General features: G+C 37.0%; 1 protein-coding gene across 1 annotated transcript in view; it reads left to right on the forward strand.

Annotated features, from left to right (window-relative positions):
• Positions 1 to 15762, forward strand: part of LOC107194681 (ras-GEF domain-containing family member 1B-like) — a 349908-nt gene that overhangs the window by 109818 nt on the left and 224328 nt on the right. The window lies entirely within an intron of this gene.

The following is a 15762-nucleotide window of genomic DNA, read 5'->3' on the forward strand; positions in this document are numbered from 1 at the left end:
TCGAATCTCCCGACTTTTCCTCGTTCATCGAACGACAGGCGGTCTCCAAATCGATGGCATTAAACCGGTGGATCAGTTTTGGGAGTCCTGGCTGTGTACAGGTTGATTCATATGAGCTTGGAATCACGTATAGTCTAATTTCAGAAAATTAATTTTATAGAATTAATAAATGAATTGTTTGCTCTGAAAATTTTAAATAAGTAAAAAGAAAGGGTTAGTCACATTGAGCTGTGAACGGTTCATGTATGATAGATTTTTTCATATACACGAAAACAATTTATGTAGCAATTATGATAATCCAACATTGATCATTTTATACCAGAAATAACACCGTGAGAACTATGAAGCTATAAATTACAATTAAAAAAAGGATTTTCATCCTATTACTAGTTACAAGGAGTCAAATATTGGTTCAACCAAATTTTTTCTCGTATCCCCTATATCAGACCTCATCGTGTCCACTTTTAGACTGATCACCCTGTATATAGCTCATCGGAGATCCTGAAAGGCTTCCTTCGCTGTTTGCAATTAAGGTACACCCGCTTTTTCCCCTACTTCTCTTTTGATACCGGAGAATGAATTTCCCGCGGACCTTTTACACTGGACTCAATTTATTATCAAAGGGCCAGGATCGCATAATAAATTCGTTATAAATTGTTCTCGCAAGTCCTGACGCCTTGGAGTCTGTCCCGCGTTGCCTTTGTTTCTGACGGCAAATCCCCCTGGATTTTCTATCCAAATTTCTGATTATCGAGTGGATCGTCGTTTGTTTGCCAGGACGGGATAAAAGCGACAGGGATCCGTTGTTACGATCAAGGATCGGGTTCATCGTTTTTCTGCTTGCAAGATTGAAAGCTTTACTGTAGATGACGGGGACTTTTGTTCGTATATTAAATGTTGTTCGTTTATGTAGGCTGTGAACAGAGATTACGAGCAGAGATCGTGTCTTTAGAAAGGATGCTTATAATTATTGCATCGAATAACACTCGAATCAAAATCTTTATGAAAATAGAATTGAAAGCTCTTCTTTTGAAAGAACACATCTGGATGATATTGAATAATATGCACATAATCGCGAAGTTTATTTGTATAATTGTTTTAAGAGCGCAATTTCATTAAGATTGTCTATTTGCGTATATAACCGTAGGGAAACTGTAGGCAAAGGCTATAATTAGTTATATAATTATAGTACTTATGACTATATTATATAATTCTGATAGTTATATGAATATTCACCGGAAAAATATAATTGTCTTATTAAATCCTAATAAACCTTGTTTCCGGGCATGTGTAATTGAAAACTTTTTTTATCGAAGGAACAGCTATTTATCAATTTTACATATTGTTTATTTTTCACTAATTATTATCATTAAGCAAAACGTATTGATTGGTTCAATTTACATGAACTAAAAAAAAAAATTGAGACCACAATAGAGAACGTGCTAAAATTCTCTTCCATTAAACAAAAAAAAATATTTGTTTCGCTCAAACTGTACAATATCCTGTAACAGAGACATGTCCGATCTCCGATTACCTCGACGTTGGATTTTACACAATAAACGGTTGTTAACAATAAAAAAGCGTGGAATATGAAACAACTGGGTCAACGTATTTCGTGGAAAAATTCGTTTATTCCCAACTTCGTAAAACTTACGGAATGAAGTCCCAACTATCTATTGATTCATCAAGATTCTTTCTAAAAGGATACATATTTCCAAAGTCAAGTGAAATGAACAGCAATGAAAACTTCGTTGCGCTTAATTAATCGAAATACTGTAAATTGCAGAAGAAATAACGAGAAACTCATGAAATCAATAAAAACAGTAATTTTTTAGTAACTTGCAAGACTTAAAAAAGGTTGTCGTTCAAGTTTGTACTTCATTAGTACTTTCGAAATAATAATGAGAAAGCAGAATATTTACGATTATTGAAATTCTAATAGTACTTTTGGCAGAATGTATGTTATCTTTTAATTTACTATACATTTTATCTTGTACTATATTATACTAAATTGTACTATGTCTTATGTGTATTACTATATTATACAATTTAATTTAGTATACATTCAATGCTGGTAGTCCTAGTGTTAAGGACACTTCCGAGGAGACTACATTAAAATTAAATCGAAGAAGTGTGTAAAGTCCTAGCAGCGATAAAGCAACGAAAACGTGATGGGGTCGACATAGACCCGAAGTTGTATCAGGGTTACATATTCTATAAAAGGCAACTCTAACCAACTATTACATGTCGTGAGCAATAAAAAAAATTCTGCCCCTATATTTCGTTCCATTTTATTATACAACATACAAATATCTTTGCAATCGATTGTTCATGCGATTACTCCAGAAACATTTCACGGACATTATAATCGATTCCACGAGCTTTGTGGACGCTAACAAGACACTCGCGGCAATCGAATGAAGGGAGGCAGTAAACACTTGCCCCTTTGTTGGTCGTTTATCCCCACCCCTCCCCCCCCCCTGACGTCGAAGGAGAAGTGGAAGGAATGGGGTCGCCAAGAGTCAGGATAATCGAAAGCGACAAATGCAATTAATTAAGCTCGATTGCACGTCGCTGCGCTAAGTAACATTGCCTAATGAGAGAAATCATTAGAGCCGTGAAACAAAGGTGAGACACGCTCAACCCCTTGCTCCGGCGAATTTACGCTCGTCCCCCCCTCTCCCCCCGCAACCCATCCCATCCCGACTCCGCCGGTTTAAGACGGGGACGCATTCATCCCCGTTTAATTGCAGCCTCTCGCCTCCGCGAAGAATTTCGCCGCAAGAACCGTTTGAATTTCTGACGCATGTAATTCCGTGGGGGTGGAAGCTGAGCTTCGAATGTACCACTACTCCGTGATAACTGTATGAGCCGAAGTGGTATTTAGCAATAATGGTTACGGTAACGATTGGAAATCGAGGGTGTTAATGGTGCTGAATTTGTTAGCGTGCAATTTCTGGCACGATTCCGAAGAACGTACCGTTTATCGTAATAATGACTCATCGGATGCTATTATTGTTAATTCTTTCAGTTTTCAGGGTTCACTTGGTAATAATGGTACTCATATGGAAACAGGTGTAAGACAATTTTACCATAAGAATACGGAAATGAAATGGGCTAATAATTATTATATATTTAATAGTTTGATTTACTGCTTGCTTGTTCTATTAATATTTTATATTGTATTTTAGTGTTTTGAATAGGTTTTAGTTTGTGTACAATATTGGAGAAACAGAAATACTGGAGAAACTAATAAAGTAAACAGAATAGTAAAAACTGCTTGAAGGTATCGAACACTGTACTAAGAAAGTCGTATAATATTAACCATCGTCCTGAATACACCGTCATTGGTAAATATTGGAACATCTAATAAGAATTATAACTTTGGAACCCACTTATTAGTTTACATTATCATAGCTATTGTCCATAGAGTTTTAACATCCCCACGAACAATATTCATTTCAATTTTTCAACAATACCGTAATGCCTCATCAAATCTGTCTCATATTACTTAACCTAATGCTCATGAACGGGAGTGTAAAGCGATGGTTCTACTTACGCTTTCAGAATATTTCAAATTGAATTCAGAAGGTAATAAATTAAGCGAGCGTTCCGTTACTACGATCGTCGCACTAAACACCAAATGAAGATTTCACCAAACCTCATTACGAGGCGTTAGGCGTGTAATATTAACGACGGTATAAAGTCCCTCCTATATTCTTTTTATCGGCAATGAGCCAAGTCTCATACAGCACTTAACAATAATCCAACGGAATAAAACCGTTTTATCAAGGACTTGTAAAGTTCCGCGACACGATCCAGCGGATTATTTTTCCTCGTAACCCACCTCAGGAGAATAAGTTTTCCGGCCCCCGCGGTTTAGTATCACCGTAATGTCCCGTTATGATTGATATTGTCATTATCCGAAGCCGCGATCTTCTACTCGAGGGTTGGAGGGGTTGGAGGAAAAAAAAAACTCGGGCTGAACCGTCACGGCGGCCATAGTTGAACGACTTCTCGAGTACGCGTGCCGAAGAGTGGGATCGTAAAAGACTTTTACGTACCTGCCTTTCGGGAAAACGACGGGGACGTAATCTGCGAGGAGTTCCCAGAGGGTTCGACCTCTATTATGCGAAGGAACCAACCCCCCCTCCACGGTAGGTACGGATTCCAGAATGCTCTGCGTATAATTCGGCGGATCCTGGATCCGAGCCGCGGTCCCAATGGAAACGACTATTCAGGCAGAAGTTTCGACGCTGGTGAATGGATTAATGATCATTTTTACTTGCTCCCGTGCGGGGAAGTGTTTTCCACTGTGCTATAATCACGATGGTGGAGTGAATATTACCAGGGACGATTGCGAATTTCGACAATTGATCCGGAATTTCTGGAATTTTGAGAGGGAGTCTGGGGAAATTTCTGCAGGATATGTAAAAATTGTGGGTCTCTGAGTTTTTACTGTGATAAAAATTCTAATACTGGATTGGGATTTAGAATGTGGTAAATAGACAGTGATTTTATATGTGTAGATTCGTTTTCTTATGGATTATTTTGTCAAAATAGGATTTCACGACACATATTGTTTTAGTTCTGCTTGGTAACGATTATAATGTTTGTTTAGATTGTTATTAATGTTTCTATTTTATTCCGTGTCAATTATTACATTTCTTGCAATTACTGTGCTACGAAGGAACAGAAAATAAGCAAATAGTAAAGAAATGAGTCTTTCTCTATTTAAAGTATAATGCAATAATTTCGGTTAAGCATAGATCGAGTTTCGGGCAGTATCAGTAAGAGCAAATGTACATTTTGAATGAGTCCCAGCACATACGCAAGAAAACCTTTCGTGGATGACACCAGGGGTTGAAGCCGGTAAGAGTTTTCCCTAATGGGAACAGTAATTGAATTAGTCGAGACCTTGGGGTTCCATAAATTTACCATCGACACACGGTGGGAACCATCTCGGCTCTCGCTCCTGGGAAGGCCAATTAAGGGGTTATGGTAACGCGGCTTTATGGACTTAGAGTGGATTCCAGTTAGAATACATTAACGATACCGCAATTATTCCCGTTACGTCTGACCCAGTGAACGAAAGGTCACGATTCCAAAATTGAAATTCGACGGGAAATTATGTTTCGTGGGGCAAACATCCACCCTTGACCAGCCGGCGGGGCGGGGAAAACGGTGCACGAGGGGAATATGAATTTCAGGTGAACTGGATTAGGGGCAGCTTACCGTTTGCACGCGTTTAGTTTCAGTAATATTTGTTACTGAACCAATTTTAGTGCGTTCTTAATAAAAACAGGTGTTTCCCTGTAATATCCCCTGATTGGGATTAATTTAATTATTCACTTTGACAGTATTGGGAGCACGTTTGGTGTTCTTGGAGCTAATGCGGGCTGTAATTGTACGACCGAACTGACACAGAATTGATCAAAATATCGATACTATGTATTGGTATTGCATAATTGATCGTTCGATGATGAGGAGGTATTAAGGAATTTTCAGTATAGTACCGAAGAATGTATTAAATATTCATTTTCAATTTCTCAGTTTGCATATTATGTAATTTATAAATTACTGTATGTCTCAACATATTTGAATGAATAAGTAAATATTTTTTCTGTTTATTGTTTCAGGTAAGCATAAGTTATCATTTGTTTGGAGACTAGACGTTCGAGTAAGTAATAAGCCTAAGACATTTAAAAAGAGATATAAATTTTGTTTCTATATCACATTAGAGTCGCTAAAATACGAGATAATTTTGTAAGCAAATTATATGCAAAATACGTACATAATGTGTTTCAAGTTATTGGTCTCTCGTGTTCAACATTGACTATAACGTCTAAAGCAGTTTGCTCAGTTTAGCGAGCCATAAAGGCGGTTTCTGGAACCCTGAAGGGAACACTGCTGCGATTGAAACTGGAATAGTTCATTTGAGAAACAAACAGGTGAAGCAGGTGAACCTATAATTATTGTTTGCAATAACAGATTCCGAATCTATTGTGAATAATTTGTTGTTATTTAAATATCTATGACGTGGTCACAGAGATTAAGAAAATTAATTCTAAAATTTGCTTTACACCTACTGCATCCATTTCTTAAAAGATATTTAAATTGTGCAATCCGTAACAGTTATTTGGTGAACAATTCATAAATTCTCGTTTCTTACATGTTCTTACAATTTCAACAAAAATAACAATTGACAATGAGTTGATGTTAAACTATCGTATTTGGTGTCGAATATATATTATTATTGATTTTTTACTTAATATTGAATATTTCATGCATGGAATATTAAGTGAAGATTGATTAGAATCACCTTTGTAATTTCACAACGTCAATGAAGAAAGTAGAACGTTAGCGCAAACTTCATCTCTGACCCATCATTCTCGACTAAATGATCGATGGAGAAGTTTCTCGTGTATCTGCCACGCACAGATATCATTAAACAGAGCCTGGATGATGATAGATTTTGACGGTAAAGTAACACTGCCAGTTCATTCCGTTCACTGAATATTGGATACGTTTATGAAAACTTTAATTCGGAAGCTTCAAAAATATGATAATTATTGCTGTATAGGGCGTCCATTTTGTCGTTTAAGTATTATGTCTACGTTACAAGACATTAGACACTGTTACAATAAAAAAAATTCTAAATTCTTTGAAGAATCACGCAAAGGGTCGCAATTTTTATTAAACATATTTTTGAAATTATGCCAGATTCATTGGTTTAGTGGTTTAAAAATCTTGTAATGTGATCCAAATCCAATCAGGGCTCTACAAGATCAAAGAATGGTAGCATATGAGTCGCAAGTTTATTTACTTATAATATAATATAAAGAAATGAATGAAACTGTAGAAAAATCAATATCAACAGGGTACTTAAAAAATTGAAACATGATACTTTCCCGCGTTTTATAGACACACGTTATTGAACGCTGAACACAAAAAAATGAAGGAACACATGATAAGTTATATTTTTTTGTTAGTACGAAGTACAACAAAATTCAAAATTGTGATACCTGATTTTTAAATTGCTCTTATTCTCGCAATGTTCAGTCTAGAATTTAAATATTAGTTGCGTCCTACGACTTCCAGGTTTAAATTAATTAAAAAAAAACATTGCTACTTAATAGTTCAATAGAGCCTTAATAAAAACACAAAGTTTCAAAAGATTCGGTTGTGTGAGTTTTCCACAAGTAATTCTCAAAAATACTCTTCAGAACGTTACACTGGTCTGATTCTATAAGTCGACGAACATAATGTCAGGCGCAAATAAAACGGCCTGCAAGATCGCGTGTTCGCTCGTAATGATCATCAGACGATTGTGGGAAGTCCACATTCAGCCCGGCGCTATTCGATACAAAATTCATCCCCGGGCGAAAATACGACGGGTAACGGGGGACCGTTTGACGGTGTTGGGAAGTTTGGTAGCCGTGCAACCGATAGCCAACGCGTGTCTGTGTGGATGGACTTGGGCTCTCCGCACGTGGAACGTAGAGTTTACGACACGGTGCTTTTAGCGTCCTCTAACAGTCTGCCAGCAATCACATTAGTCGTCCGGGCCGTCGGTTGCCATATTTAACGGTGGACCAAGTTCCAAAGCGACGGATGTCCGGGTCGTTGGTCCAATCACACCGGCCCTCCCTAACCTCCGCCCAGAAACCTTCCGAGAGCCGCGTACAATTTCTGCTACCTCTTCTCTCTCTCCGAACTAGCTTCCACTCTACCGACTATATCTACCTTCTTCGTCTTCTCTTCGTGCGATTTCCTCTCCCCCCACCTCTTCTGTTTTTCTTGCGCAAACTTCAGCTTGGGTTCTGTGGATTTTGAACGGACCGTGGACAAGCAAAGGGATTTGCCGTTGATCTGTGTTCTTTTTAGCTTCGGTTCGAAAGATTTGCATGCGAACGTTGGTCGCGACGAGGGTATTCCAAGCGGGATCGACTAACTATGCATCACTCAGGTTTAATGTTTCCCTTCTGTACTTTGGGAGTATTAGGTGTACCGATAGGTAATCTACTATTGGATCAATATACTGTCGATGCAATTCAAATTGAATAGTCCAGGGGAAAAGCGATCATAGGCCATTCTGAATTCAAAATTGAGATTTTAGTATCGTGTGTTGGAACTTAGCGGAAGCTATCAACGTGTAGTATAATTGAAGGAAAAAGGGGCACAGTACAGAGAAATTGAGGGCCGAAGAATACTGTGTTCGGGAATGAACGATCAATGTCACATTTTTCCAATGCTAGAATTTAGTTAATTATTCTTATTTATTTACAATCACCTACGGTTCGGTTGTACCGTGTAAGTTGTCACCCGGTATGAACTTTCGAACAGTAATCTTCTCAAAGAAGTGAATTGTAGAAGGCACTTTCAAACTTGTACTGTTCTATTGGTAATGTACCTCATTCTTCAAGTGTTAGTGGATATACAGTTCTTTTTGTCTCCAGAACACATTCAATACGCATTTTATAATCATTATTAATTTCACCCTTCTCTTTCTTGTTCCTAAATCACCCCTTTCACGAACTCACACCTATTTCGGAACACCCTGTATAACGTGTTACACTGAAAATTAATTTCAAAAACCAACGTTACTAATAAAGTAATCCAATAATTAAAAATATAAGTAAATCACCTGAATGATTCTCAAATTAATTCGCGTACAAAACCTAAGCACCGTTTAGAAAAATAGAAAAGAAATACAACAATTCATAGAGTCACGACCAGTAAATTTATTTAATGATCCAAGAAGACATCACCTCGAGCTAAAACTCGACGATGAAACCCGGAAAAATTAGTACTATTCGGGTCTCGAAAGAGGGACGAAAGTGACGCGGAAACAAGAGTGTGCCTGGTTTTGTACCGGATGCGGAAGTGTTCCTCCGGGCGGTTGGGAGCCAGCCGTGGTTTTTCGCACGTACCGAACGCAATACGCGGTGTTACATAATGTTGTGGCGAGTCGTCGAGTTGCAGTGTGCCAGCCTCCATTGTGGATTCTCATCGCGGTCCAAATGTTTGCTCTCTTGCTCCTGCTTTTGGCCACTTCAGCCGGCCGAGCTTTCGACCCTTTCTCGGCCCCCTTCCGACACTTCACTCTCTCGTCGCTGGGTGGCTTGCAGAAGAAAGCCGGTGAAAGTGTCTGCGCGGCCAGGCACGTGTTAATTCTCGCACGGTTTACTGTTCATGCGTTGCCACGTACACCCGGCTCCTCGAGAGGCAAGTAGTTCATTTGAAATATGCGCGCTTATGATCTGGGTCTCCCACCGAAGATAGGGCATGAGGTGATGTTAACAAGGGAAATTACCCAGGTGTTAAATTAGTTTTGCGAGAATGAAGTTTATGCGTTATAGGACTCGACCTCATAAGAACTGGAGTAAGTGTGATTTGCCCTAAAAATTCAGTATCGGCCAGAGAAATGGCGTCAGATTCCATCACAAATAGCTAAGAAAAAATTCTTTTTAAATAATTAATTTCCGGACACATGTTCATTAAAATGTTTTTGTTCGCTAAATATTTCGTGGTTAATTTCCCGTCTTTTAAGTAGAACGTTAAATTTTTTCTGGTCAAATCCGTGTATATCAACAATCTATGTGTACGGATATGGATGTTTTTTTTCTCAGAGGTAAATATCACTAAATCGTAAAAGCTCATGTATTAAGCATCGCATTGAGCTTAACATTAAACCGATTCATAGCATTTCGCACCGTTCAGCGACTGCTTCATTGATTAAATCAGAGAACACGATCGAAGGTATATCTGATAGATTTCATGGGGCCCTTTTAACAGGTGCAATACCACGCGAAAGCTTGGCGTAGCGACGCGTTGCGACCGATCCCATAAATTCGCAGATAATGATCGCAGTACGTCTGCGTCTATGGGATCTACGGTTCGCTATGGGACCCATAACTTATTCGACACCGTATAGATGCGTTCACATTGTTCCTGTGTGCACCGCCGATAATGTATACGCGGCACCTGCGTTTCTGTATGGAACGAATCCGTGGCGGATTTATGAAACAGAAGGGAAATCGGGGATCGTCTCACGGACGTATCGCGAGATGGGCCTCTCTGATCGAATTTCTGTAACCGTCACAGAGGTCCTCGCGAGAAATACTGATTCCCTAGTTCCGCGTTTATTCGAAGTCGACGAGCATGTCGAGTATGATTGATTGCGAAAAAATGCAGCGCGAACGATAGAAAGAATAATCCTCCGCAAGTATTTTGAAATTGAACTATAAAAATGATCTGTAAATATAAAATAAATTTATAGCATAAACGAATATATAGGATGTGTCATTCAAATCGAACCCCTCGGATAACTTGAGAATCGTTGATGCTGCTGAAAACTATCTGAAATAAAAATTAAATGTTGTCAGGGAGAGGGGAGAATAATTTGATATGAGCAGTTTCTTGTACGTGAACATGTAGAGGACACATTAAGGTGAAATTTCTTTTTCAAAATGGAATCATATATTTTGTAGTTTCATAGTTGTAAGAAATATACTACATTCTGGCCATAGTTTACTTAAAGATGTTAGGTGTAGAGTCAATTTCATCTTCTTTAAGAATGAAATGTCCAATTTGTTATGGTCAAATTCATGTACATCAATGACATATGTATACCGATTTTGACGGTTCCATTCTCAAAACTAATGCACATCACAGAATAGTAAAAGTTCGTGTATTAACCTAGAAAAAACCATATCCACCGCCACTGTGTTTTTCATTTATTAAAAACGACAATATTCCCGCGAGCGTAACATTCGCCAAATTAAAAGGAAATACCGTGACGTATAAAAGGCACGAGGAAAGAGGATTCTCGTCGCGGGATAAACATCACGCGAGTATAAAAAAAAAAAAGACGAGGCAATACAGTGTTATCCGCCGCTTTCTGGTTAATTAAATTTGTATTTGTTTCCCTCTGGCGACAGGCCAGGATGATCCGGCTGTATTCGTTCGTCGATCCCTCGACAGACCGTAAGTATGGTCGGGGATCGGCAACGGGGTATGGTCGCGCGTCACTGCACGAAAGATCCGCCGACACAGGAGAAAGAGGGGGAGAGATCCTTTAATCCCTGGGGAACGTTGTCCTTCCCATGGACCACTTTGTCAACTCACTGCGAGTGAAGCAACTTTCGACGAGCGTGCAGAGCCACACCTTTGGTCGTTCGCGGATCTCTCCTTGGATATCGAGAGAGAGAGAGAGAGAGAGAAAGAAAGAGGGCGCAAACCCCTACCGTCAGAGATTAAATATTTACCGGAGGGAGCGAATCAATCGGTGCTCTTTTTGCTCGACCTCGGTTATCCCACCCCCCGGAGCTTGGGAAAAAGTTGGCTGTTACACTCCGTTGACGGATTTGTTGGTCGGAGAAGTTCTTTGCCGTTTTCTGGTGGATGATGGATTTCCCGGGGAAAATTAAATATGCACGTGGCATGTCAATGCGTATATTAAATTTTGGATGATGTACTTAACAGTTTGAGAAATCGGCGAGGTTTTTGCGAGATCTATTTTAATCGCAGGCCTAATCCCTTTAACGCCCAGATCCTTAAATCGTTATTTCAAAATTACGTGACTGATATATATGTATAGTGTATCTTGTTATTTTGAAGTCGAAAATATCGACAGACCTATTTCTTTTCAGTTTTACCTTTTTTTATTTATTATCGGAGGCAATACTTAAATTTCTCGACCGAAAACGTGGAAATGTACTTCACATCGGTGAAATTACGTATCCTTGCTGGCTAAAGCTATGTATTAACCGGCGAGAGAATTTGACACACTTTTAAAATGAGTGTTGCACCGATACAACACTGGGCATTAAAGGGTTAAAGTATGAATGGTTACACTTTTGAATGAAGTATGTCGAAATACTTCTATTTCAGTGGCAATGTGACTGTTAATATTAAACAGGAATTCAGTTTTTCTAATTTAGTCCTATTCTTTTAACTTGATTTTTATATATACAGAAAATGTTTCCTGTCTTCAAAATGTTAATGTAATGTGAGGATGACCCGTAAGGAGTGGTACAACTATAAATGAAGGAATTCTGCTTACGTACTTCCTGTTTGATGTGATCCTTAATTAAAATCGTCCATTTAAATTTGAATCCTTAATTACTTTTGCTTTTACATGATCCAACGTAATTGTAGATTTAAATATGAATGGAGATTGCACTATTAAATGAAATAAATGGAAATGTGCTTCTATTTAAGTGAGATGTAAATATAAATATGAAGTAGGTAGTCAATTTTGTCTAGCTTACTACCATTCTGACTGTGTATAATCCCTTCTTGACCGATTTTATTATCTGCAAGGTAACACGCAACATTATTATAGTTTCGTAAAAGATTTAATTTTCAATTAGAACTATAAATAAATCAGTTTGTAATCAATTTGATCAATTAATAAGAGTGTTGTTAGGAGATGAATATAATACCAGTTTTTGGTATCTCTATTAGTTAGTAAACTTTAAATAAAAATCTTAATTTCTAAACTATTTAACAAATTATAAATCAAATTACAAAGTTTATGGTGAAAAAAATAGGTTCATTTGTTTATTTGAATCTTACTACCACAGGAATTAGGTTAAATATATATTTAAGTTAAAATATATTTTTCCTATAAGATACATGTGACAAAACAAGCCGGGAGATAAATGTGTGTAAACACATTGGGATAGCAGAGCATTTTCAGGAGAAATAGATACCTTGTTGTTTTGACAGTGCAAAGTGCTGATCCTTTTTCACGTATTCCTCCCCAACAATATGAAAACGTTTGGTACGGAATTGTATTATAGAACATCTCAATCTCGAAACGTCGACGAGATGGTCTGAATTCGTTTCGGTTACATAAATCTAACGAGAATTCGTTCGGCACATAGTATCGAAACGACGCGTATCTATCGTCGGTCGGTACATGGAATCAATTTATCAAAGAATTGTTTATCAAATAAAAGAAATTTTTAAATTGAAATATATTAACCGCTGAATTTGTCATGTTATTAATGAATTGTATTAATATTACTAGGTTGAATTATATTCTCCAGACAACATTTTTTTGTCATACTTTATAAAACATATTTCAATTGATTATTTTCTTGATTATTAATTGATTATTGAAGTATTTTCTTTCGAATTTATTGTCAAATTCCAACTGGTTTTTGCACAAAGTATCAATATATATGACTATATACCACCAGAAAAGCTAAATCGATGATCGTAAATTTCGAAATTAAATTTACAATTATTGCTACTGAGAATGTTATCATTAATTTAGACGCACACACAATTCAACAATTTCTTTTCTCGACAATAAACCAACCATTTATTATAAAAAAATTGTTGAAACGCTTAATGAAAAATAGAAGATCGTTAAAATTACTCGATTAAAGAGTTTACTTTGTATATTAATTTATTCTTGTTTAAGTTTAAGAAAATCGTTTCAAGACTTGCAATTACAGCCGCTTGCTATTATAGCCACTTTCATTGTTGTTAGAAATTCTCTTTAAAGTATCGTGAAAAGTTTAAAAACCATGGTAGCTTGTAAACCTGAATTCTTCTGAAAGTTCCCTGACGCTTTCTCCATTAAAGGTTCAAACACCTTTCATAAAAGTTTTCACGACAACGGGCCAGATGATTCCCTCCTATGTTTCCATTTTCTCGTTCTCATTGTCGTTGCCATGAAATCTTGGTTCGAGCGGGCGCGCGACTCCTCCAGGAGAAGATCCCCGCTGTGAAAACGTATCTTCCCGCAAGAATGGCCGTCGTGGATTCACGATGTTTACTGTTTCATTTGTCGGTATCAAGTGAAGTGTTTCATGTACTACGTATTTCGGAAATCTTTCTACGTTCTACACCTTCACTATCTTTGTCGAACATTCGAGGAAGACTTCATTCACGGAAATACGGTGTATTCGGTAAAACCTGGATGAAGTTAACAAGTGCAAACAAATAAACGAAATAGTTTGCTTTTTACAGAAATTATTGAGACACTTTTCAATGCCTTTACAGACATTTTTGGTATTGTTTTATGACTGAACTGTGGATTTTATATATTTATAGCGTATCTGAATCTCTGAAATTTAATGTACCAAGAAGATTAACGAATTTTAGTACGAGTTTCATTTTATGTGGGATCTAATAGAACCTTCAGTGTAGCAAAGAAATTTCTGTTTGCGAAAAAACGCTGATTCATATGAATCTACGTATTATGAATATTATTTATGAAAATTTTTGAAGGTATGTGCATGTACCGAAATTCTAGGATGTTTAAAATGAATAAAAGAGCTTTTACAATGCTCAACGTTATTCCATTAGAAACCGTACAAACAGGAAGTATTCATAATTACCATGCACAATGCAATTGGAAACAATGAAACCTGGTAAGCTGAATAATACATTTCATGAGAAGAATACATTCTCGTTACCCTCCTGATAAATTTTGTGAAAAGAAAGTTTAAAGAACTTCCCATTGAAATCTGCAAATGTAAAAATTCTTAAATTCTTTTTGAATTTTTGTAAAGGCTTCACTTTTCAAACATAAGCGGACGCAATTTGTTCTTTTCAAATGGAAGTAGAAAAATTCATGTTTTCCCTTCCCAGAATTAATATACCTAAAGTTCTAGTTTAGGTAATAACCCCGTTGAAGAATCATTCAACTTTCTTTGAATATTTTATTGTCATAAATGTTTAACACTAGAACTACCGATCCCGTCAAAATGACATATGTCAGATATTTTATTTCACGATTACTGAAATCATAAAGGTCCCTTTCATCGGTATTTATGTTAACCTTTAATTTATTGTACACTTTATATGTATTATGTATACTGAGCTATATTTTATTATACATATATTACCGACATATATTACGCAATTTATCCGAAGCAATACATTTAACACCTATAGTTCTAATGTTAAATATAATAAACTTTTGTGACAAGAGCGCTTGTTAGAGAATAGTTTTGATATTAGACGGAAAGAAAGAAGAGAAATATAAAGAGAAGAAGAAAAATATAAAGATAACCTTTTGTCACTCAAAAGAGACGACACAAAGTGGATGATGACTTGGGCGGCACCGAAAGTCCCGGTGAACATCGAAAGTTAATTACAGCTTACTATCTCAATCGTCGTCGAGCTTCTCGAGCTTTTTTCTTCCCGCCTCGTATCGTTAAGGGTTTTATGTCCTCTTTCATTGTCGCCTTGCGGTGTAAAAATCCACGGGAAACGGGAACGGGGCTCAGTGTCTTCGTCCCTTTCATCCCGAGACAAATTTAGCGGGTTGTTTTATTGCACGGAAATAAAATGCCGTGGAAACGGCGGATGGTGTCCTTAATGGAATCTCTAATGAATCAATTTGTTAACGAAAACAATTTGACCTGTTTACGAACTTGGTAATGTGAACTAATAGATAGAGCACAGAAAATGGTTTAGGTATTTGAAGTAGTTAATCGATTGGTTTCTGTATTTTTTATTTGGTTTTAAGTACGACGTGCTTATTTTCAAAGGCAATAATGATTTGTTTCGTTAATGCCTTGTGTATAAAAGATTTCTGTTTCATTATTAAAAGATTTCAAGAAGTAATGGCACTTCTCAACAAACACAATGATATACTCATAGATGAAATGTAAGATTCTAAACAAATTTCACGAAAATCATATTAATTTATTTATTTATCTATTGATTACTTTAAAACCGACGTAGTCTGAAAATCATATTCGTTAATTTTATAATTTTCATTACGTTCGTGTA

This window comes from Dufourea novaeangliae, unplaced genomic scaffold, assembly GCF_001272555.1.
Source record: "Dufourea novaeangliae isolate 0120121106 unplaced genomic scaffold, ASM127255v1 scaffold12, whole genome shotgun sequence".
Lineage (NCBI taxonomy): Eukaryota > Metazoa > Arthropoda > Insecta > Hymenoptera > Halictidae > Dufourea > Dufourea novaeangliae.